This window comes from Cavia porcellus, unplaced genomic scaffold (genome assembly GCF_034190915.1).
Source record: "Cavia porcellus strain 051 isolate PalLab524CR breed Dunkin Hartley unplaced genomic scaffold, mCavPor4.1 scaffold_4, whole genome shotgun sequence".
Classification (NCBI taxonomy): domain Eukaryota; kingdom Metazoa; phylum Chordata; class Mammalia; order Rodentia; family Caviidae; genus Cavia; species Cavia porcellus.
The window spans coordinates 27637964-27660729 of record NW_026947487.1 but is presented as its reverse complement, the minus strand read 5'-3'; the positions used below and the strand labels follow the sequence as shown (position 1 = coordinate 27660729).

General features: G+C 37.2%; 1 long non-coding RNA gene and 1 pseudogene across 1 annotated transcript in view; both read right to left on the bottom strand.

The window, feature by feature from the left end:
* Window positions 1-22766, bottom strand: part of LOC134475678 (uncharacterized) — a 51273-nt gene that overhangs the window by 9527 nt on the left and 18980 nt on the right. The window contains exon 2 of the long non-coding RNA XR_010046861.1: window positions 967-2372. This is a non-coding gene — a long non-coding RNA (uncharacterized LOC134475678). The remainder of the gene's footprint in view (window positions 1-966; window positions 2373-22766) is intronic.
* On the bottom strand, window positions 14658-17381 carry LOC134475576 (histone-lysine N-methyltransferase KMT5B-like; annotated as a pseudogene).

The window sequence follows — 22766 nt, the reverse complement described above, 5'->3', positions numbered from 1 at the left end:
AGCCTGCGGGACACTGGGGGAGAAATATTTTATTCAACGGCTTTCTCTGGTTGCTACACACACAGGAAGGAAGAATAGTGAAGCTTGCTTCCAAGCTGGCTCTGGACCTGAGACACTTTTTGAACACAATTAAAAACAGAATAGAGTAGGTAGCAGTCTTTGATGATGCACAGGAATTATGCTGGGGATCCTTAAGGAGTTTGAAAATATTCTTAGAATAGTTAAAGAGCTTTAAGATAATTTTTTAAAACCAATTTTAAACATACTAACAGTCCTATGCCCACCAACAAAACAGCCTTAAGTGGAGGAATTAAGAATTACATCTGTAATATGTTTGATAAAGTTAAGATGCACCTTCCCTTTCACCATCCAATTCAAATAATAGTGCTGTCCAATGCAAATATCAGTTTCCAGTAACCAAAGCCACTCCTTTTCCTACACCTCTGTGACTGGAGGCGTGCAAGTCCATCCTGCTCACTGAGGCTGCTTTCATAGTTCCAGCGGGCTGGGTTTTAAGACACATTTTTAAAACCTTTCTCCTCTCCACCGAGCTGTTTGCCTTGGTACTATAGCTTACAGCAGCCCACACTTCACAAATATAAGGAAGGAACAGTCATTCCAACTTGTGCTGTTTTGCCACATTTTCTCTTGGTGCTGCTGCCTACTCTACAATCACATTGTTATCTCCTCGCCTCCCACATCCTGACACCCATCATCCCATGTGCTTGGCTTTCCCTGCTGCATTATCGTGCCTGGTTCTCTTTTTCATATCATTAAGTCCACTACTCCCTGAATTTACATGCCTAGAGCTGTTTTATAGTCCCCGATATCCACCCATCCTACTTCCTCTTAAAAAACAAGCTTCAATACAAAGCAGTCAGGCTGTTGGATATAACCATTGGAAAGGAGCCTGTGAATAGAGAAACACTTCATTGACAGAACGTAAACCAGACGCGTTAAACTCACATGTGGTCATAAAGAACAGCCTGAGTCCCACAGAAGGACTTCAGCCAAAACAGAAGGGTCTTGTGGTGAGATGCTGATACGGTCAAGCTGGAAAACTTCTCCATTCCTTCCTGTGGGCACCTGAATTCCACAGGCTTGCAGATGGCAGGAGGCACTGAATAACGGTGCTATACAGTTTTCTGTGTGCTGGTTAGAGACCTCACATATGGCACTCAGCTCAGGACATGATGACTTCAGTTCCTTGAGCAAACGCAGATAAAATAGTGGGGAAATGTTTCTGAAGTGAAGTTTCCTTGGGAGTGTTGCAAAATTGTGATACTATTCCAGTGTAAGGCAGCAGGCAGAGATTGGAAGGCCTCTCGGGTACTCAACACACCATATATTTGGTGCACACAGGAGGAATCATTTCAAAACATTTCCTTATCTTTTAGATTAACACTGCAGAAAAATGATACTAAATTCCTTGATCCATTTTAAAATCTGTGTTCACAGAGATTTTGACAACAATTTATCTCTGTCTGGAAGCTCTGAGCAGTGTGAAGCCTGATACATTTTAATAATGATATTTTAATTATGATTAAGGTACAGCTATCACCTAGCAAGTTTGGCATATGTATCTGACATAGCTCCTTTATAAGAATCTACACATTCCTAAGAAATTTGGTTTGTTTCACTTTTTTTTTTCTGTGAAGTGTTGCCTAATCTAAAAATTTTTGAGGATAATGCAAGAACCAGCTGTGTTCATTTACTTCTCATCCGAAATGAAAATATGATTCAGAGGTTGAAGCACCAAAAAAATTAAAAAATTAAGAAATGCTATGTGGAAGCTCAACTTCAGAATAAAGCTTCTCTGGAAGAGAAAATCATCACTGATCAATCTCTAAAATTTCTTATCTTGGCATTAGGCCCTGTTGAAATGATCTTGGATGAGATTCATAGTATTCCAAGGAATACCCTGAAATATATGCCAAGTAATATAACATTTTCAAAAAGAAAAATGACTTTAACCTGTTAAATCTAATCCAGAATCTTCTTTTCTCACTTTACTTTTGTTTTTTGGCTTCTTTTCCCATCAGTTTATTTTCTTTTTTTATTTTAAAGGGTAAAATTAAACATAACAAAATAGAACAAAACAGATCAAAAGGAAAAAAAAACTTTAAAGAAACATAGATTTCAAAGCAAGTCTACTGGAAATCTTTACTCTCTATCTTATTGTCTGTAGTTTTCTTCCAAATAGTTGTCCCCATCTTCACACACATTGAATACATACTGAACATTATAGAACTAATCAAATCACGACAGATGATGAAGGCTTTTTAGGTCTTCAAGACCTGACATTGAGGAAGTCAATGACAGCCATAATGCTTGTCATTCTCTTCGTAGTAGCTGTCTTATCTTTACGTATGCTGAAATTGAACATAAGAGACTAGATTAATATCACTCTAAACAGTGAATAATAGCATTGCTAGATTTTATATCATAATGCTGCAGAATTAGCATTGGTTTTCTTAGTGTCTCTTCTTCTTCAGAGTATCTGTTCATTATATTGTGCATTATATAATCTGTTCCTGTAAATAGTTTAGAAATTCTCCCCATGTGTGAATCTCTACATGTATATCTATCCTTTCTGTATTATAGTGAAAAACAGATCAAAACAGGACAACAAAATGAATTCCTAGAAAAACATGAAATGAAAAGGACATATAAGACCACAATATTAGGTGATCTACAGTGGTCACTATGCTTTCTGTCGTTATTTTCAATAGAATTGTCTACATCATCAGACATAATATAATTCAACATAGCATTACATAGCTATTTTAATAAAAACACAACTTTGGAGACATTGTAGGACTTCGCAAGCAGTTAATAATCAAACCAGAATGGGTATCCTTTACATCTTGTCATCTTCAGAGTAGTTGTCACTACTCTTAGACTCGATACTAGCAAGCATACCAAATCTGAATAAAAGCAGCCAAGGCAAAACAGCGGTCTAACAAACCAGCTTCAAATAAGATCAGTCATAGTAAGATAATGTAAGTAATACAGGGTTTCAGTTTAAATTAGTAGGAAATTAAGGATAGTTACCGTGGTATAACCTGCTATTTTGGGGATAGCTGTCTGTGCCCTCAAATCTGATACAAGAAGACAGACCAGAACAAAATAAAATCAAACTAAACAGAGTGATAAGACTACTGTGATTTTTAAATCCTGATACACTATTAACAATGTCCTCTGCCTTCCTTTTTAAGGCAATTTCTCACCTTTCCCCTTCTCAGGATGCTTTGTATCTTTTGGGTCCCACTAGCTCTTTTAGTTTTTAGATTAGGGGGTCAACCCGTTATCTAGCTGAGTGTTGCTGAACCTTTTTACCCCTGAACTTGATCTTGAGCTATACTCCTTTACTTACTAAAGCCACAAGGTTTTCCTTCCTTTCAGCTGTGTAGTTCTACACTGCTGAAAAGTGTCATAACTTTCTAATCTATCTGCGGCTGCAGGACGAGTTGTCCCTATTTCTCTCTGGTTTCCTGTCACATAGAGCATCATTCAATTTTTGGTTCGTTAACCCTCTTTCAGTTTGAGTCCATTTGCTATTCAGAGCATCTCAGTGGATCCTGCCTCCTAATCTACTCTGCCTGTGTTTCTTTTTGTTATCAAGGATATCTATATTAAAGATTATAGCCTACCTTCTCTGCCTCATCTCTGCTATTCTATTTTTCTGCTTTTATTTGTATATTTTACTCCTTTATTCCACTGTCTGTCCCATTCATTGTGGCCTCTCTGTCACTATTTCTGGAATTCTGCTATTTTTTCTCTCTCTCTCTCTCTGAAATGTCCTTCAGTATTTTTTGTAGGGTTGGATTGGAGGCCATAAACTCCCACAGTTCCTCCTTGTCTTGGAAATATCTTATTTTTCCATTAATTTTTAGAGACAGTTTTTCTGGGCACATCAATCTGGGTTGGAGGTTATTTTCTTTCAGGGCTTGGACTATTTCCTCCCAGGCTCTTCTAGATTTGAGAGTTTGTGTTGATAAATCTGTCATTATGTTGATCATTTTTCCTTTGTAGATGATCTGTTTCTTTTCTCTGGCTGCTGTTCTTGTGGTGGATGTCTGGGATCTTGATTATTATATGTTTGGGTGTAGAGCTGTTTTGGTTGTAGTTGGCTGGAGTTTTGTATGCCTCATTTATCTGGATATCATTTTTTTTTCTATGTTTGGGAAGTTTTCCTTAATTATTTCTGTGAACAATCTTTGTAATTCACTTGTGGTTACTCCTGCTTCTTCACTCATGTTTCTTATTCTTAAGTTATAGCCCCTCTTGTGGTCTTCTAGCCTTTGAATTTTCTCTTCCTGATTCCTTGTTTTTTTAAGAGATCTTTTCTTTCACGATCACACATTATAAATCTCTCTTCAAGTTTTGAAAGTCTAACTTTAGTTTCTGTCAAGGAATTTTGCCAGCTTTCAATGAGTTTTTAGTTTCCTGGTAATCTCTTTGGATCTGTTTCATGTATTCTAGGTTTTTTTTTTTTTTTTTTTTTTATTCTTAATCAAAGGTTTCTCTTCCTTTTCTGGGTTCCTCCGTTTTTCCATCTGTGTTTTCTTGGGAGGGGCTTAGCATTTCTTTAATTAATCTTTTTATATCTTGCCTCACTTGGATTAGAATTTCAGTTTTAAGTTCATCTATGAAGTCACAAAGGTATTTCTTTATGTCCGCTGATGTTGTGGCTAATATTGCATGATTGCTGCACTGGTTGTCTTCTGTGTTTACCTCTCTTGGGCTTATTTTCCCAGGGTCAGTGGCTGGAGGTTTTTTTTTTTTTTTTTTTTTTTTTTTTTTTTCTATCTCTTGTCATGTTTCTGGTTTCTTTCAGATAGGTGTGTTGTGGAGGTCCCTGGCCCTCTCCGTATTGCTTTCAGTTTTTCCGAAGCATGCTGGCCGAGGTTTTGCTGCCCTCTCCAATTTGCTGTTATCTGAGATGCAGGCAGGGATGATGCAGGCTAGCCTCTAGCCTCTGAGGCAGTCAACCCACAAGTGCTTTCAGCAACTTAGCCTGTGCTTTGCAGACATCACAGGGTCAGGACAGTTTCATCCCTGGCTATTGGGTCCCAACAGGGGTGTGACTCAGCCCAAGCAAATCCCAGCAGTCCTCTCTGGGCCAGAGACAGCTGACTGATGCCACAACAGCATGGGGTTCTGCCCCACTCCAAGATGTCCTCCAGCCAGCGACACCTGCTGTGGGACCCAATCTCCAACACTCACCAGGAATCAATGTAGTTCCCCACCTTGGCTCCACTCCACGCTGCATCACGTCCTCCCACCAAGGGCCCAGGACTTACCAATTCCCATTATTGGTGGCCATGGCTTCAGGGCAACTTTAAGTTGCCTGACTCCACAGTGCTCCCAGCACAGCATGGACCAGTCTCAGTGAGTGCGTCAGGCTCCAGCCCTTCCCTCACATTTTTCCTTCCTCTCCCTATTCTTTTACTCCTGGGTTAGTGAGAATCCTTCTCCACTCATCCGGCCCTCTCCATGTTGTCAAATTCCAGCATCTGAGCTGTTTTTCCAGAGAGGCTCTCCACCCAGCGACCTAGCAAGCCGCCATCTTCTATAATCTCCCAAGTTTACTTTCCATAAATATGCTATTATTTCTCTCATTCAATTCAGCCTCCTACCACAAATCCTCATTTTTCATTCATTTAAGAAACATCCAACTATTTAATGTTCTAAGTCTCAGAGTAAGGAGCAGAGCAAAGAAAACAAGATTCATTGCTTCAATAAACTATTAGTCTAGTGAAAGAAGATAGTTAAATGAAAAAGAAAACAAAAGAACAAGATAATTTCAGACAGTGATAAGTGGGTAAAATAAATATGCAAAGGTGGTAAAAAAGATATAGCTAGAGGTTTTATTAAGGATGGCTAAGGTAGGCTTCTCTGAAATTGTGTCATTTGAATTTACACTAGAAAATTGAACAAGATCTATCTGGCTTTGAGAAGGCTCAGAGAAACTCATCTGAGGCAGAGAAAACATTATGACTATAGGCCTTGAAAAGGAAAGGATTGAGTGTATTTGAAGGACAAAACAATCAGCAGCATATATACACAAAATGTCACAATGTAATACACTTCTTTCTTTGTACTTATCACCTTTTTTTAAAAAAAGAATAAATCTCACAATTTAGTAAGGGGGAAAAAGACTTTACTTACACCAAATTGTTTGATCTGAGTTAGTACTTTTATCAGTATATGGGTATTTAACTTGGCACAACAGTCCTATAAATGGGTTAACACAATGGACAAATAACAGGAGAAGTCACATCTGGAATAGACAAATCCATAAAGACAAAAAGTGACTGGTGATTACCTGGAGCTAGAGTATAAGCTGAAAGAAGATGAGAATGGCTGCCAATGTGTCCTAAGTTTCTAGAGTGAGAAAGTTTTCTAAAATTGATTGTGGGGAGGGAATGAATACATCTATAGATGAATGGCATGGGGGGTGAGATATCTCAATAAAATATTGTAGAACGAATGGGAGGGTTGGGTACAGCTTAGTGTTAATGTGTGTGTTTAGCATGTGCAGAGGCCTATGTTCAATCTCTAACACCAAAAAGTAATAAAATGGGGGGGGGGGGAGAAAGGAGGGGAGGGCAGGGCAGGGAAGTCAAGAGCCAAGGGTCTTGTCGAATAGTCTGTCTAATGTATAGCCATACATTCAAGGTAAAGGTTTTCAAGGTAAAAAAAAAAGAATAACCCCATAGTCTGTGTCTTTTAATGCAATTCAACAGAACATATGGGTATTTCAATCTAAGGGTTCAACATAATGTCTTTGGGCACAGGAGTCAGGGGATCTATGGATAACAGCACCTACATAGTTTTAAATGAGTTGTAAATATGTACTTTGGTTGTTTGTTTTGAGACAGGGTCTCATGATGCAGTCCTAGCCAGCCTTGAGTTCACTGGATGCCCCAGGCTGGCTCATGATGATCCTCCTGCTTCAGCCTTCTCAAGTGTTCAGATTACAGATGTGTGCCACCACATCCAGCTGCACTTTTTAAAAATTAATTTTATTGGTACGTTTCAGGTATACATACTGAGCACATTTGTCATAGGGAATTTGTATCTGTACATTCCCTATGATGACACATTTTGAGTCTTCTTCTTTCCCCAGTTCCTCCCTCCCTTTATCCCCTCCTCCTCTCCTTATTTACAGAAGCTTTTTTCCATTTTCCCCTTTTATTCTTTTTCTTTTCTTTTCCTTCCTTTCCCCCTCCCTTGTTCCTCTTCCCATTTGAACATTTTATTCCAATAGATAGTGGAGAATAATGAATATGCACTCTTGAATGATTTTAGGAGGACACATTTTATCATAGACTCAGAGGAATCTTTTGCCTATCTCCTATCCATGATGAAAAGGAAAGCTATAAAAAATTGAGATATAAAATACAGAATTAATATACTTCCTAATTCAGACTCAGTTTTGTTACAATGGTTAGAGGAGAAATAGAGGGAGGCCAAAGAGGGGAGAGAGAAAGAGAAGGAGAAAGGGAGGGGGGAAGGAGGAGAAAGAGGAGAAAGCAAGGAAGGAAGAAAGGAAGGAAGGAAGGAAGGAAGGAAGGAAGGAAGGAAGGAAGGAAAGAAGAAGGAGAAAAGAAGAGGAGGAAGGGCTGCCAATTTAGCTCAGTGGCATAAGTGCCTGCTTGGCAAGTGTGAGGTTATGAGTTCAATCCCCAGTACCAACAAAGGGGGAAAAAAAGAAGAGGAGGGAGATAGAGAGTGACAGTTTGACAATACTCACTCTCAACTTCTGCAAGGAGAAAATAGTATTTCCTAAGGGATTGTCTATATTAGGCATGGTAGAGCAGGAAGGACTATTCAAATATGCTTGTTTTCTCTTCTTTTCATGTGACATTATTTTTGGAGAGGGTTTGGTTTTACCAGGATAAGCATCAAGTCTGATGAAGCAAATTAAATGAATGAGCAAACCACACCTCATCTAAACACTGGAAATCAGTGTTAGTCCTCCCTGCCCTCATTTGAGATGCCTGCCATATAAATGATTCATGGTGAACCATCAGCTTAGTACAGTCACTCCTGGAGAACACCAAGGGTTTGCTTACACATAATTACTCAAAACTGAGTAGGAGGAAATCCCTGTCTCGGATCATGGGAGATGGAATTCTAACTGAGGGTGCTTTGGCAAAGCAGAAGTACTTTTCCTTGGACCTTTGAAATCCTTAATGAGTTGAATCATGTCAAGTAACAAAATAAACAAGGATGAGAAATATCAGCTGGGTTTGGTCCAAAGTCTGGCTTGCTTAAGATTGGGCTTCCCAATCACTACTTAAATATTATACAGTTTTCTATCAGCCAAGCCTGTGGTTTTATTTCATTTTTTTTCCTTTTTCTTAAATCAGATTTCAAAAGCCAGGCACTAGCTGATGGCAATTAGCAAGCATCAGTTGAAGTTTCCTCTTACTGCTCTTTCCAGGCATGCATAATTTTTGTTAAGAGAAAGGAAAATCCAATTACTCCCAAATCCACCCAATGTGGCTCATCTGCTCTTGTGTTGGATCATTAGAAATGATTCTTCACAATTGAAAGGAACAGCATCTTATAACATTGTTTATAATATTAAGGAGAAAAAAAACTCCCAAATGCTGTGGCCATTTACAGTCCACCCTATAAAAGCTTGTCACAAGAAATGTTGATCCTATAACTCATGTGGCACTGAGAATTATTCATATCATGAGGAATTTATTAATGATTTTATTTCTAGATCCCTCTTCATTCTTAAGATTCTGTTAAAAATCCTCAACTTGCAACTTTCCACTTGCAAAATTCCATAAATTTACACTATATAAACTTAAACGCCTGATACAATACTGGAAGACTTCATTCCTCAAATCAAGGGAGTTAGGAATTTTGAATCAAAATGGACATGGACACAAATATATAAAGTAATACAAGAAGAGAGACCAAGAAATAAAGGAATGGGGAGGAAAGGGAGGATAATGAAGTGCAAAAAGAATCAAGATGCATTATGTACTTGTACCAACACCTCACAAGGAATATAATCATTATGTGCTGTAAACATGCCAAAATAAAAATAAAAATTTAAAAACAAAAAGTAATGCAACAAACTAAAAACATTCTTCATGAATTAAGGACAAAATTTACTATAGGGAATGACATAGCATAACAGGTCATAGTTGACCCAAACCTTAAGGATAAATAGTAGTCTACCTTGGGCATTTGCACTTTTCTGATGTATAGGAGAGACCTTCAAATATATTTGTTGAATGAAAAGCCTCACAACATAATAAGCTATATTTTTGGTGGCATTTTGATACATGATTTCTTCTCCAAAGCTTATGCAGAAGTTGTCATGGTTATTAGTGCTGTACAAATTAAATATAGGCCCAAAAGAGTTTGATTCAGTAAGTAAAAAATGTGAAATCACATCCATTCTTCTGATTGTAAAGCTTGTGTTCTTTCTACTTTGCTTTCCAGCCTCCCTCATCATCCTTTTTAATTTTCTAACTAGTTTCAAATGAATTAGGAACTAATATGTAGCAATTATTTATTGATACAGACATATAATTTTGATGTTAATAATTTAATAGAGACTTTACAAAAATTCTAACAGCTTCTAAACAGGGCCTTTATCATCTTTAACTTGTCCCCTTGTCATTTCCCTGTTTTTATTCTTCTTTAAGTTGGAATAAATCACTTGCTTGTATGAAATAAAAGCACACAAACCTCTGGTTACCTGTAGTGCCCACATTGAAGAATCTCATTCCTTAACTATGTAGTCAGAAGAGTATTAGAAAGGGTAAAGAGAGCTAAGCCACAGATATACAGAAAAATCTCAGGTCACTTAGCTTTGAGATGAATGAAACCAACTGTTCTACAAGTTTCCTCTACAGCTCAAATGCATGATGTAAGACCTTTTAGTTCCTTGCTTTCTACTTTCAGAAACTCAAGGCCATAGCAAGGATCCTAATTTCTATGACAGCACTAATATAACTCCTAGAATTAGTTTCTCTCAGAAGGAACTAAAAATCTTTTACTCACTTTCAAATTTTCCTGGGTCTTTATAGATGAACACATGCCAGAAAGTCTACAGGCAAGTAATAGGTTAATGATTAGGAAATTTTCCTTTTCAAATTATTGCTTTACTCTCAAAAATACTCCTAGAACATTCCATTGACTCCATACGTGGAGTGGTGGAAGGACATTCTGGGTCGGCCTGTTGTAGTTCATATAATGCGATCCCAAGTGCTTTCCAAGAATGACTCAGGGAAGGGTAAGCTGCAGAGTATTATGCTGCAGGGTCTGAGAGAAAGATGCGGTTTGTTTAAACATGAGTGAGTTCATTCTTAGCAGGCTGAGTTACGATGTTCTGAAGGTGATGAGTCCAGGAGAACCCAAAGAGCAGGAATCAAGCTCTCGGACTTAGAATGCTAGCATAGATGGGACGAATACAAGTAGATAAGTTAATTTCCCTGAACCTGTTTCTCACCTGTAAGGAAGAAAAGTTAATTTCTATTTTTGCCCATCTGTAGTGATAGTAAATGTTGGCTATTACTTATTGAAAGTTTGAGGAAGGAAGAGTGAATGAAGATAATTAGTCATTACAAAATATGCCTGAAGATAGGGAGGTCAGTTCAGCCTGAGGTTTCTGTCTGCTGCTAGAAGTGTGGTAGTAAACAGATATGTGTTCTTACCCTCAAGGGCTTACCTGGTAATTTAAGAGACAGACACTAAATAACTCAGTGTATGTTTAATTATACAATTAAAACTGTGATAAGGACCACAAAAGACAATTATGCATTAGAAATGAACAAAAGTTATTTTGGTCTACAGAAAAGTTTCTGTACTCTGGAATACAAAAGTGTATAGAAAGCCTGTCACGTTTAGGCTGAACTGTGACAAATGAAAGGTAAAGCATGAAGTGTTAAAATCATGGGGAATGCCTTTTTAGGAAGCAAAGTGCTGTTATAAAAGTTTGTGAGGGTAGACTTGTAAAAATAGGGGAGGTGGACAGAGAGATAGGAAAGGGAGAGAGGATAATGGGAATGAACAGAAGCAAAATGTGTTTTACATTTATACCAACATGGCAAAATGAATCTCAGTATTCTGTATTACTAATATCCATCAATGAGTGAATGAATGAGCTATAAAAGTTTCTGAGGCAAGAAGCTCATGCCACACAAAAGCAAAGCAGAAAGCAGGCTATTAGGACTATAAAATAAAATAAAATAAAGAGCAGGAAGAGTGGCATGAGATGAGTATGAGAGGCAGGTGGGAACCAGCTCCTTCAAACCCTTGCAGGACAAGGTAAGGATTTCACATGTGTATATTAACAAAAATAGAAAGACTTCAAAAGATTTTCATGAGAATGACAGATCAAATTTTAAAAAATCATACTGAATTCAGGGTGAGAAAAATGAATCACTGATGTATAACTCTGAAACAAGGAACAACAGAAAAGATATTCTGAAAACAGTCTCCTTTTCTAGCAGGAATCCAGGTTGGCCATACTGGTGCCCTCCTGAGTAGACCCTGAACTTTTTGGCCTCTTCTACACATCCTACTACACTTAATTTTTCCTGTATTTTATTCCTTATAATTCTCTAATAGGTAAAAAATGTGGTTATTTACTGATATAATATTGATGGTAGCTATCCTTCTCAACTAGCATAACTGTATTTGAACACTGTGATCATTACCTATTTTTTGGTTATCAAATATTTATTAAGGCAATATAATCTAGCATAGAGATGAGTTAGATAGAGTCTATGGATAAAGAAAGAGAGAGACAGAGACAGACAATAAAGATAGATGATATCAATTTATATGTTATTATCTGCAGGAAACACAAGTCCTGTGTAGTAAGAAGTTCTGAGACAGAATAGCTTGGGCTGGTTAATTTGTTAGTTTACCATTTGGAGACCCTAATTATTTTTCTTTCTTTTCACTAAACTACCACCTGCATCTGGAAGCTCTTGCTCTCTTTCCTTCTTTGAATGTGGTTATGAGGCACAGCCTGATGTCTTGATAATTTGATGGTCATGAGTTGGATGCAGCACTCTTGCGATCACACTTAGTCAATCTAGGGTGGGAAAGGTTTTTCATCTCTGTTTTCTGAGAGGCCAAAGTCCTTTAAAAAAATAAAAAAGAAAGAAATAAAAAGAAAAGGTGTCCTCTTTCTGAAGTAGCCCAAGTCAACTTTATTCACGTTTCATATTAAACAAGTCACAAAAGAACACAATTCCTGTAACTTTCAGTTTCTTAACTCCATTATAACAAATTTACTATGATTCTTATCTAGGGACTGGCTTTGAAAGTTGGCTCTCCTGAAGCAAAAAGTTTGGTGAATGGCTGCATAAAATTGAGATCTGTTATTAAGGAGAAAGGAAAAATGGTTGTTGGATGGCTTAGATATCAAAATGTCTGCCTTCCCTATAAAAATTAAAGATAAATCACAAAGCAATTGAGAAAATCAGTGGTTACAAGTACAAATTTGAAGTCTGAAAGACATCAAGCAAGGAGATGAGAATATAAGGCAGATGTTGAGGAGAGTGATCAGAGCTGGGAAATTTGACTGGCAATTAAAACACAGGCTTGTATCATGCTAGTAACACAGACATTTTGCAAGGAAGCCATCTACCATCCTCTGAGTCACGTTCCTTTCCTTGAATACCAGCAGATGCTATCCTGTCCACCAGAGTAAGATAAATGGGGTAGAGATTAAATACTCTGAAAATCTATAAGGGGGAAACATAATAAATAATTCACTAGAATCATTGCCTAGACATGAAAGTGTTTGAGCAAGTTTAGAATTTTGAAAATAGTGAATTCTGGAGTATAAATATGGAAATGAAGCTATGGAATGGCTGGAAGGCAAACTCTTTTAAGCCTTCTCTCTGGACAGTCTCAGAATACTGATCAAAGAACACTTGATACAGCTGCAAATAAATCTGTATGGATTTTCACATTTCTACTGGAGAAGATTTTGTGAATTTGAATTGTGGGGGAGGAGACGAAAGTTTGCTTCTTTAAAAAATTGGGTGAGAACATGTGAAAGCCAAACACCTGCTACCGATGTCACTCACAGGAGTACATGAGCCTGGCTTACAACAGGTGAAGTGATTTAAATAACAAAAGTATAGGAAATAGCAACACCCAGTCCACAAAGGCCAATCTATGAAGTTTATGTAGAAAAGGAAATCCAAGGATTTCTACTTCCTCAGAATATCCCAACATCACAGCCAACTGAATCCAATCGTGAAAGACCTGCCTCAGAACAGAAGGCAAAGAAAATCAGATTCATGACAAAATTAGACAAAGAAGTACTAACACATGCAAAATAAAAGAGGATAACTAGTTGGGGTTCAAGCAGTGAAAACATCTCCAAAACCAAGGAGCTCTTTGGATAACCTCAACACTACTCAGGATGTACGGTACAAAATTTGCTTGCATACTGCTTTGAAGGCTTGCCTTTTGCTTCTTAACAAAGGTTCCTAAATTATACTGTGAATCAGGATCACCAGAAAGTTCGCTTTCTGATTTTATAGGTCTGTGAGTGGCCTGTGGTTAGGAACCCCCTCATGAAGAACTATGTATGAATTACTTGTAAGTTTTTTGAAATTAAAAGATATCTTGTATTTTTCAGTTTTCCTGATATTTCAATACACACATGCGTGCACACACACACACACCCATGCCAAGATCTAGAAATTGCTCCATAGTCTAGGAACCCCGTGACTGCCAGTGACTGAAGACAGCTATAATAACACTAGTTCAGGTACTCTGATGCTGAATTCCCAAGAGAACAGCAGAAAGGGAAGGCCCATTTGCATTGTTTCTTTTTCTTTTAACCAAAAAGAATGATGACATCTTGAATTTCTAGCTAAAAGATCAGTATTATAATGGGAAGAAAATAGGTAAAGAAATAAAAGTTATGACTGGAAATCAGGTTGTTGGCAGTTTTAGAGGATGTTATGCAACTCTAGCAGAAAACATTCCATCCTAGAAGTAATATTGATTAGTAATATAGAGAAGAATTGAATAAATTCATGAGACATAAATTTTAAGAATGATGATTAATTTTATCAAAGGAAGCTGAAGCTTGACTAACTGAAAAAAATGCTGTGAATAAGATATGAGATTCTAATAATTCTAAAAACATGATTCTCACAGCCAGGCATGGTGGCCCATGCCAGTAATCCCAGCACTCAAGAGGCTATGGCAGGAGGATCATCATGAATTCAAGGCTAGCTTAGACTACATGGTGAGTTCAGTAACTGCTGAACTCACCTGCCTGAACTGCTCAGTAAGACCTTGTCTTAGAAACTTAAAAAATGTGATTCTAGAATTTTCCATTTGAAAGAAAATCATAGTAGTTAGTCTAAGTACTCTGCATATGAAGATTAGCAATGAAGAGTGATCACTTAATAATGTATGCACATGTTGAAAAATAAAATTCATTTTATTCCCAGTATAGAAAAAAATCAATATAGAAATTTTGGAAAATTTAAATTTAAAAATATACAATTTCTCACTGTAAAAAGGCAGTGTGTATTAATATTTTACTTTAGTCTTTTTAAGCATTACTTTTATATAATTTTGATGATAATATATATACACATATAAAATGTTGTGCAGTGCTTTTTTCATTAGGCTGCATTTACTATCAGAATCAACAATAAACAATGAAGGAGGGACTAACTTTTTGTTGCTCACTTTGAACATTAACTAAAATTTAGAAGTATACTATTACTTTTACACTACAGAGGGCACACCTGGCCGCTGACTCCCTGGAGCAGGTAGACTGAGGAGTCCACAGCAGTGACATTCACCACCATGTGAGACACCTTTCCTCTGGATTTTCTGTAGGGGAAGGAAGCACCCACTATTAAGTTGAAAACATGAAAGCAAAAGAGCCCAAAATAACCAGTGCCTCAAAAGTTTCACCGACATTAGAGGGCCAGCCTATGCAGACTTTAAGGACTATCAAGTTAAATCTTTGTAACAACCATTTCTGTTGGAGACAGGTCAGACAGGCCAGCCTAGAGAGCATTAGTGTTACCCAGATGAACGATGGTAGCACCAGACGTCCAGTATTTCAGAGCTCCATAAACGTGACGTGCTGTTCTTTGCCCGCTTAGCTTTCTTTCTCTTCTTTTTCTCCTTGTTTATTCTTCACTTTCATTTTCCAGTTTCCATGGGATCTTGCCCTCCCGTGCTCTTCCACCCTTTGGTATCTCAAAGCTTGCTTCTTTCTCATCTTTCTTGCTACTTTCTGCAGTGGTTAATAGAATTAGGCCATAACACAGCCACGTGTCCAAATGCTCCTCTCCCAGAATTCTTAGTCTACGAACTGGTGGTTTAGTGAAATGGGTCAGTTCATTCTTAAAAATTCAAGCAAGCAATAAAAAGAATAAAAAGGTAGAAGGCTTGAACCCAGAAGCTGTGAAACCCTAAGACCATCATCTGTTCCTAACAGACTGGCTGGATATGTGTAAACCTGTGTGATCTATCCAGTTCCCTGTCTTCTGGCTTGGTGACAAAATTACAAATGTCCTAACACCTTAAAAATGTTTTCCTCTAACATATGATGATCCTGGAATACAGTTTCAGTTACCAAGTATACAAAAGTCTACACAAAGCGTTTCTAGAACTTTGTAGTGCTGCTGAAGCTCTTAAGTCCCAGTTTCTCTCAATATTTAGTTCACAGGTATTGAAGCATGCTTTTGAGAACGAATTGTGTGAAAATACTTTTTCAAAAGGATCTTATCTCCTTTTACGTACTTGTACTTTTTTCCCTGAATGATATCTGCATCAGTATTAGCTGACAGACTGAATTTTTGCTGCTGTCACCTAAATTTTTAAGCCTATTTAATCATTTATCTGTTTTTCTGAGTCCATCTTTACTATTGATAGCAGAGCCGCCATAGGCAGTCCTACTCTGGATTTAGAAGCACCAATTCCCTTTCCTTTTTGCTGGCAGTCCCACATGGAGGAGAAATTCATCCTTTCACAAGTATAACACTTGCAGAACTCATTATTTATCCCTTAAAAAAAAATCAATCTCCACAATAACAAAAACATTTCTTCTCCAGGTTCAATATCTCTTAGAGTTTTCACACATGCGTATCTTGACCAGCTGACACAAACTTACAGTTAGATCTGAAATCAGGATTTATAAGTGCAGCAGGACCCTGCCAGAGTTGTGCACAGTGTTTCCTCCATGTCTAAGCAGTACGTTTTTGTTGATTTCTGAAAATTTGTCAGTACAGAATACCAGTAATTGTATTTTGTCATTTGGTTTCAACATTTTGGCTCCATTTTGTTCTGATGAGTATCAGGGCAATACTTCAAATCCACTGTGGCAAACATTTACAAGTAAATAAACACACATTTCTTGAACAATTTCTCCTGCATTTTGCTCTCGGGGAAATAGTGCCGTGCCCATTCACTGAAGTCTTTCTCCATGAGTTCATCTTCTTTAAAACATTCAGTTACTTCCTTTAGTTTTTCTTGCCTTCCTTTAATAGGCTGAAATCTCACAGGGTTGCTGTGAGGAAAACAGTTTGAAAATGCGTTGGGTTCCTCGAAGCAAACGCACCAGTATTCATTTTGTGTCTGAAAACTTGGGGATCAAGAACCAAACTGGTTGCCAGGTCGTCATTTTCACAAAGTTCCATGGCAGACATTCTAGAAGATGGCACAAGATGACTCTGTCCTTCAAATCCTGAATCACCATTACATCTGGTTGTCCTCCTCTTGACTAGGTTTCTGCCCATCTTTGAGGTGTTTCTGTCAAGTGTGCTGTAGTTTTGACTGGTTCTGCTGATGACATTAGACAACTTGCCTCTATTTCTCCTGCCCTTCTCCACTGCGTCCTTGGATTCTCCCAGCCACATCAGTCTCACCCAGGTGCATTTAGTCACTCTCTTCAAATAGCTCAGAAATAATTTCAGTGACCTCTCTGCTGTTGGCTGATGCTGCTCCGGCGCCTTCAAGGTCCTGCTGCCTGGGAAGGGAGAACACATGCTGCCAGGCCACTCTTTCCCGTCCACTCAGAAAATTAATAACCAAAAACTACTTTCACAGGAAAACTGAGAACAAAATTCAGAATGACAGCACGGACCGCTGTGTGCAGTGCTTCCTTGCTGATCGTTATAACTTGAAAGTTCCTCTCATTACAACTAATTATCAATATACTTAATGTCTACACATAGATTCTAATTACACTACGAGTTATTTGAATTTCTTTTATTGTCAAACACTTTTCCCTACAGTGAGGAAGTTGGTGTGCAAAGCTGTCCCTTTAAAAAATGATTGTCTTTGTATAGAATCCCAGACTTAGAATTAACTGTCTCAGACTTGGAAATCTGAAAGACTCTTTCTCCATATTGGCAGAATACTTTCCCAAGGAACCATAAAATTTCTTTCTCCAAAAAGACACTATCTTCAGTATTGAGCATTCTAAATTATTTTTTATTTCTGACAAGTTGAGAAGTAAAAGTGTACATCCTATTTTTGTTTTAATTTGTACTTTGTTGCTTACTAATATAAGGAAAATTTTCTAATTGCCAAAGAAATATATTTTCAAATTTTTTTAACTTTCAATTCAGATATTTACATTTATTCATGAAAAAATGTGAGTACAAATTTGGAAGAATTAATAGCATAAAACCTGAAAATATAAAACACATTTAGTTGGTATACGAGAAACAAATGTTATATACGGAATAACTCTTAATGTCAGATTTTCACCTTTAGAGCTCAGATATGTATACTGTAAAAATGAATAATTTCAAAGTGAAATAATCAGGTATTTCACTGAATTTTTTCCCAGTGTTAACACATCACAAAATGTGATAGGTTTAAAGACCATCATCCTCAAAAAAAAAGAAAAGAAAAGAAACAAAGAAAGAAAAGTTCAACATCAAACATTTTAAATTCTTTCTTTTGTGATCAACTTACAGATGAGAACAAAGACGTCACTGTCAAACATCCTAAATATGGTTTCCCAAACTACTTACTGGCCCTTAGAGTGAACACATTTGCCAGTCGTTCATTTAGTAAACACTGGAAGAAAGCAAGCTAGTGATCTTTGTGGGTTTTCAAACTTCCTTTGCCTGGGGAAAGACAATTAATTGAAAAGGAGTCCAAAAAAGTAATATAACACCTGGATATGAACTGCATCTAGACACCTCTTCTCAAGATTTAGCCATCTGAGGAAATACTTGGTCTTGGGGACAATTGATTGTCTGGTCTATTGACAAGGGCCATAAATACACCCTCATCATTCTTGGTCTGTCAACGGTCTTGACATTTCTATTGAACTGATCATAGATCAGTCATGAGAAAATGCAAGGTAAGGGACTCTGCTCTAAAGTTCAGAAACTCAAGATGTCCCAGAATTTGAATTCTTTATGATTTAGTGCTTCTGTGTTTCTTCTTCAAGAAGTATGACAAGACTTTGTGTTTGTGTGAGTTTGATAAAATGGCATGTGATGTTCTATATGATACATTCTGAATAATGTACATTAGAAAAATCCCTATATTTTAGAAGTGTGAATTTTATAACACTCACATATGTTTTTGAAATCTTTTTTATTTGCATCAATTTTCATGTACTTTTTTTTAAGCAAGGGTACAAAATTGCTCTTAGAAATGTGAAAGCAGTGGCTGATAAAGAGAAAAGAAGTACTTCATTAAAAAATGCAAGTCAGAAACCTATAAATACCAGTATATCTATGTTTAGACAGAAGTTTCATGTATAGTGGTTGTATACTTCCATCCTCTTTTCTTGAAAATCAGATATATGGAAATTTTAAAATATAAACTCCCATGTTTCCATCTCTCCTTTGGCCATCTTTTCTTCCAACTCTTCTGTTAAATATGGTTCCAAGAAAATCTGACAGTGTCAGTTGACAAAAAATTATGCTTTTAAAAAGCAGAAGTTCTCCTCCAAGGGTGATTTTTGTCCCTTATGATCTTAGGCAAGATCTAGAGACAATTTTCTGTGCTCACAACTTGGGATGTGACTACTACCTAGCACACAGAAAGCAAATGTGGTGGATCGAAAACTGATCAATTTAACACCAGCTGAACTGAATCAGCATAGTGTTGAATTAAGAGGGCCCACTTAAGGATTGTTGCCAATATCAATGGAAAACTGGAGAAGAAGAAATTGTTGTTTTATGTTATTGGTTTTCACACTGCCATGGGTTCTCTTGGAGGAGCTTGCCAAACTATTTTTCCTGATATGAACTTTGCTGTTCTCATTGTCAGAGGAGCTTAGGACTTTGTTGTCACTGATTATGATTGCAGTTCACTTTGGAGGAACCCTGGTCCTTAGGTTCCTGGCTCTGGAGAGCAAGATGTGTGCTGTTGAATCTCTAGGAGAAGCTTGTCACTCAGGCTTCTTGATATGAACTTTGCTATTTTCATCATCAGGACCTCATTGTTGCTGAGGACGGCTGTGGTACTTTTCAAGGAAACTCTTGCTCTTAGTTTGAATGTTGCTTCCTGGCTCAAGTGCAGAACCCTCAGCCTGCTGGCACAGATCCTTCGTCCTGCTGGCACACACTTTCTAGCTTCCCCTGCTGACCTTGGTGCTATCCCAGTGCAGAGCCATGAAACAGTCTTGCATGAGTCATTGTTATGAGTTCTAGGTCTTCAGCTGGGCTCATGCAGGACATTTCCGTGGCATCCGGGGGCTAAGCTGGATTTTTTGGGGGGTCTTTAGTACATGGACAGGTTTCCTGCACTTTTCATGACCCTGAGTAATTATTATAAAATAATTCTATAAATTATGGTTCTCATATTGTCTTATTTTCTATGCAAACCCTGACTGCAATATCAAGGATTGTACTAATATTGTAGTGCAAAAACAACCCTACAACCACAATGTATCCATCCAGAAATGTCTTGATGCAACACTTGAACAATATTGAAGACTTATGCAAAGACCAAGAAAGTAGAAGGAAAATCATAGGACAGTTGGGGACTTCCTTGCTACAGTTTAGAAAACAATTCATTTGAGTGGGAAGATAGGAAACATGGAAGTCAAATAGAGAATGTCTTGAAGTCCTGAAGAGAAGTGAATTCCCTCCATCTTTTGCTTCTGTGCCATCGGGGGTCTCAGGAAGAGAGGCATCAGCTGTTTTACACAGGTAGATGGGGACACAAGGAAAGGATAGTTCTCATGTCTCAGCACAGAGGGAATAAAATGATGTGTGATTGCTGCACCTTTCTTGGAATAAGTAGAGAAAGTGTCACATCTCAAGGGATGAGTGAAACCAAGAGACGTCTCTGAGAATGCCTATATAGGTCAATGACTGAAGATCAGTTGATATTATGGATAATTCAGCAGATACATAGATCCCACTATCATGCACCTGCATTATGGATGAAACTTGAAAACTGACCCCTCTCTCCTGTAAGGGAGGCTGAAAAGTAAACTAAACTTCATTTTATTTTTGTATAAATTGTATGACTTGCTCTTCAGAAAATATTATCTGAAATTAGTGCATGCTGTGAGTAGACTATTCCATATTACCCAGGTAGGTTGTAAATTTATAAATCTGTCTCAAATAGAGAATCTAAAAGCAATCTTCTTTATCATTTTATATAGAATTAGAGCAGTTCTATTAAACTTCCAACATGATTTTGGTGTTTATTTTCTTATCTATCTCTTCTCTCACCAAAAGTTTATCATAGTTTTACCCTGTTTTTGTGTATCAGCTCAGTGACATACGTGATCTATTGTGTTTAAAAGGAAGACAACAAAGCATAAAATAACTGGCTCAAAACTATTTTGTATATTGAATTTTTATGATATTAAGGAGATTGTAGTTTTTAAAACACCATTGTCTATTATGACAAGTACAGTTTGTTTGTTTTTTTTTTTATTTTGAAGAGGATAAAATTAAATGAGAACAAAACATAATGGGGTCATTTAAAACAAAAGGATGGACATAGCACATGACTTAAAACCAAAACTAAACTTAAAATACAAGGTGCTTTACAATGGTTACCATGATGTCCCTTGTTATCTTCCATAGAATTACCCATCTTATCAGGCACAATAAAATCGAACATAGCAGCACAGAACAAAATCAGTAAAAACAACACATTAGAGACATTATAGGACTTCAAAAAGAGGGTAATAGTCAAACCAGAATGGTTATCATAGTAAATCTTACTGTCTTCAGAGTAGTTGCCTATACTCTCAAACATAACGGATTCAAATAAAATCAGTCAAGACAAGAGTGCAATAAAAAAAAAAACAGATTCAAATAAAGTCAGTTAAAACAAGAGAGTGAAAGAAATACAGGGATTTAGATTAAGTTAATAGGAAATTAAAAATGGTTAACATAGTATACTCTGGTATCTTTGGAATAGCTGTCCATGTCCTCAAATCTACGACAAGTAGACAATCTGGGACAGAATATAACCAAACTAAACATAGTGATGAAAACAATATGGATTCCCAATCATGATAAAAGATTAACAATGTTCTCCGCTTTCCCTTTTTAGACAATTCCTCCCTTTTCACTTTTTCAGGGTGCGTTGTACGTTTTGTATCCCACTAACTCCTTTAGTTTTTAGATTAGGGAGGCAACCCGCTATTTACCTAAGTGGTTCTGAATCTTTTTACCCCTCAACTTGATCTCAAGTTGTATCCATTTATCTGCAAGAGCCTCTAGGTTTTTCTTCCTTATAGCTGGGTAATTCTCTATTGTATAAAAGTGTTATGTCTTTCCAACCAATCTGCAGCTGATGCGAAAGCTACCCCCTCCCCCCTTTTTTCTGGTTCTCTGTCACATAGAGCATTTTTCTTATCTTTGACTTTCAATCCATAAACTTTCTTTGAGGTTAATTATATTTGTTACATATAGCATCTTGATGGACCCTATCTCCTGATCCACTCTGCCTGTGTTTCTTTTTATTAGTGTATCAAGGTCATCCATATTAGCGATTTTGGCCCACCTTCTCTGCCTCTTCTCTGCCATGCTACTTTTCTGTCATTGTTTGGCTACTTTTCCTCTTCATTCCAGTGTCTGCCCCAGTGAGCCCTCTCTGCTACTGCTCCTGGTCTTTATCCTCTCTCTCTAGAATGTCCTTCAGTATTTTTTGTAGGGTTGAATTGGTGGTCATGAACTCCCCCAGTTCCTCTTTGTCATGGAAGCATCTTGTTTCTCCATTGTTTATGAGAGATAGCTTTGCAAGGTTGGAGGTTATTTTCTTTCAGGGCTTGGAATACTTCACTCCAAGCTCTTTCTTGATTTGATTGTTTATGTCAAGAAGTCTGTCATAATTTTGATGGGTTTTCCTTTATAGATGATCTGTTTCTTTTCTCTGACCACTTTTAATATTCTGTTTTTGTGTTGAATTTCTGGGATCTTATTATATGTCTGGGTGGAGATTTATTTTGGTTATAGCTGACTGGAGTTCTGTATCCTCATATATTTGAGTATCATTTCCTCTCCCTATGCTTTGGAAGTTTTCTTTAATTATTTCTGTAAATAACTTTTGCATTTCATTTACGTTTACCCCTGCTTCTTCACTCACATTTTCAAATTCTTAAGTTAGAGATCATCTTGTCATCTTCTAGCTTTTGTATTGTTGCTTTCTGGTTCTTTGTTATTTTTAAGAGATCTTTCCTTTCATGATCACACATTGCAAATCTGTCTTCAAGGTTTGATAGTCTATCTTTAGTTTCTTTCAAGAAGTTTTACCAGCTTTCAGTTGAATTTTTAATTTCCTGGTAATCT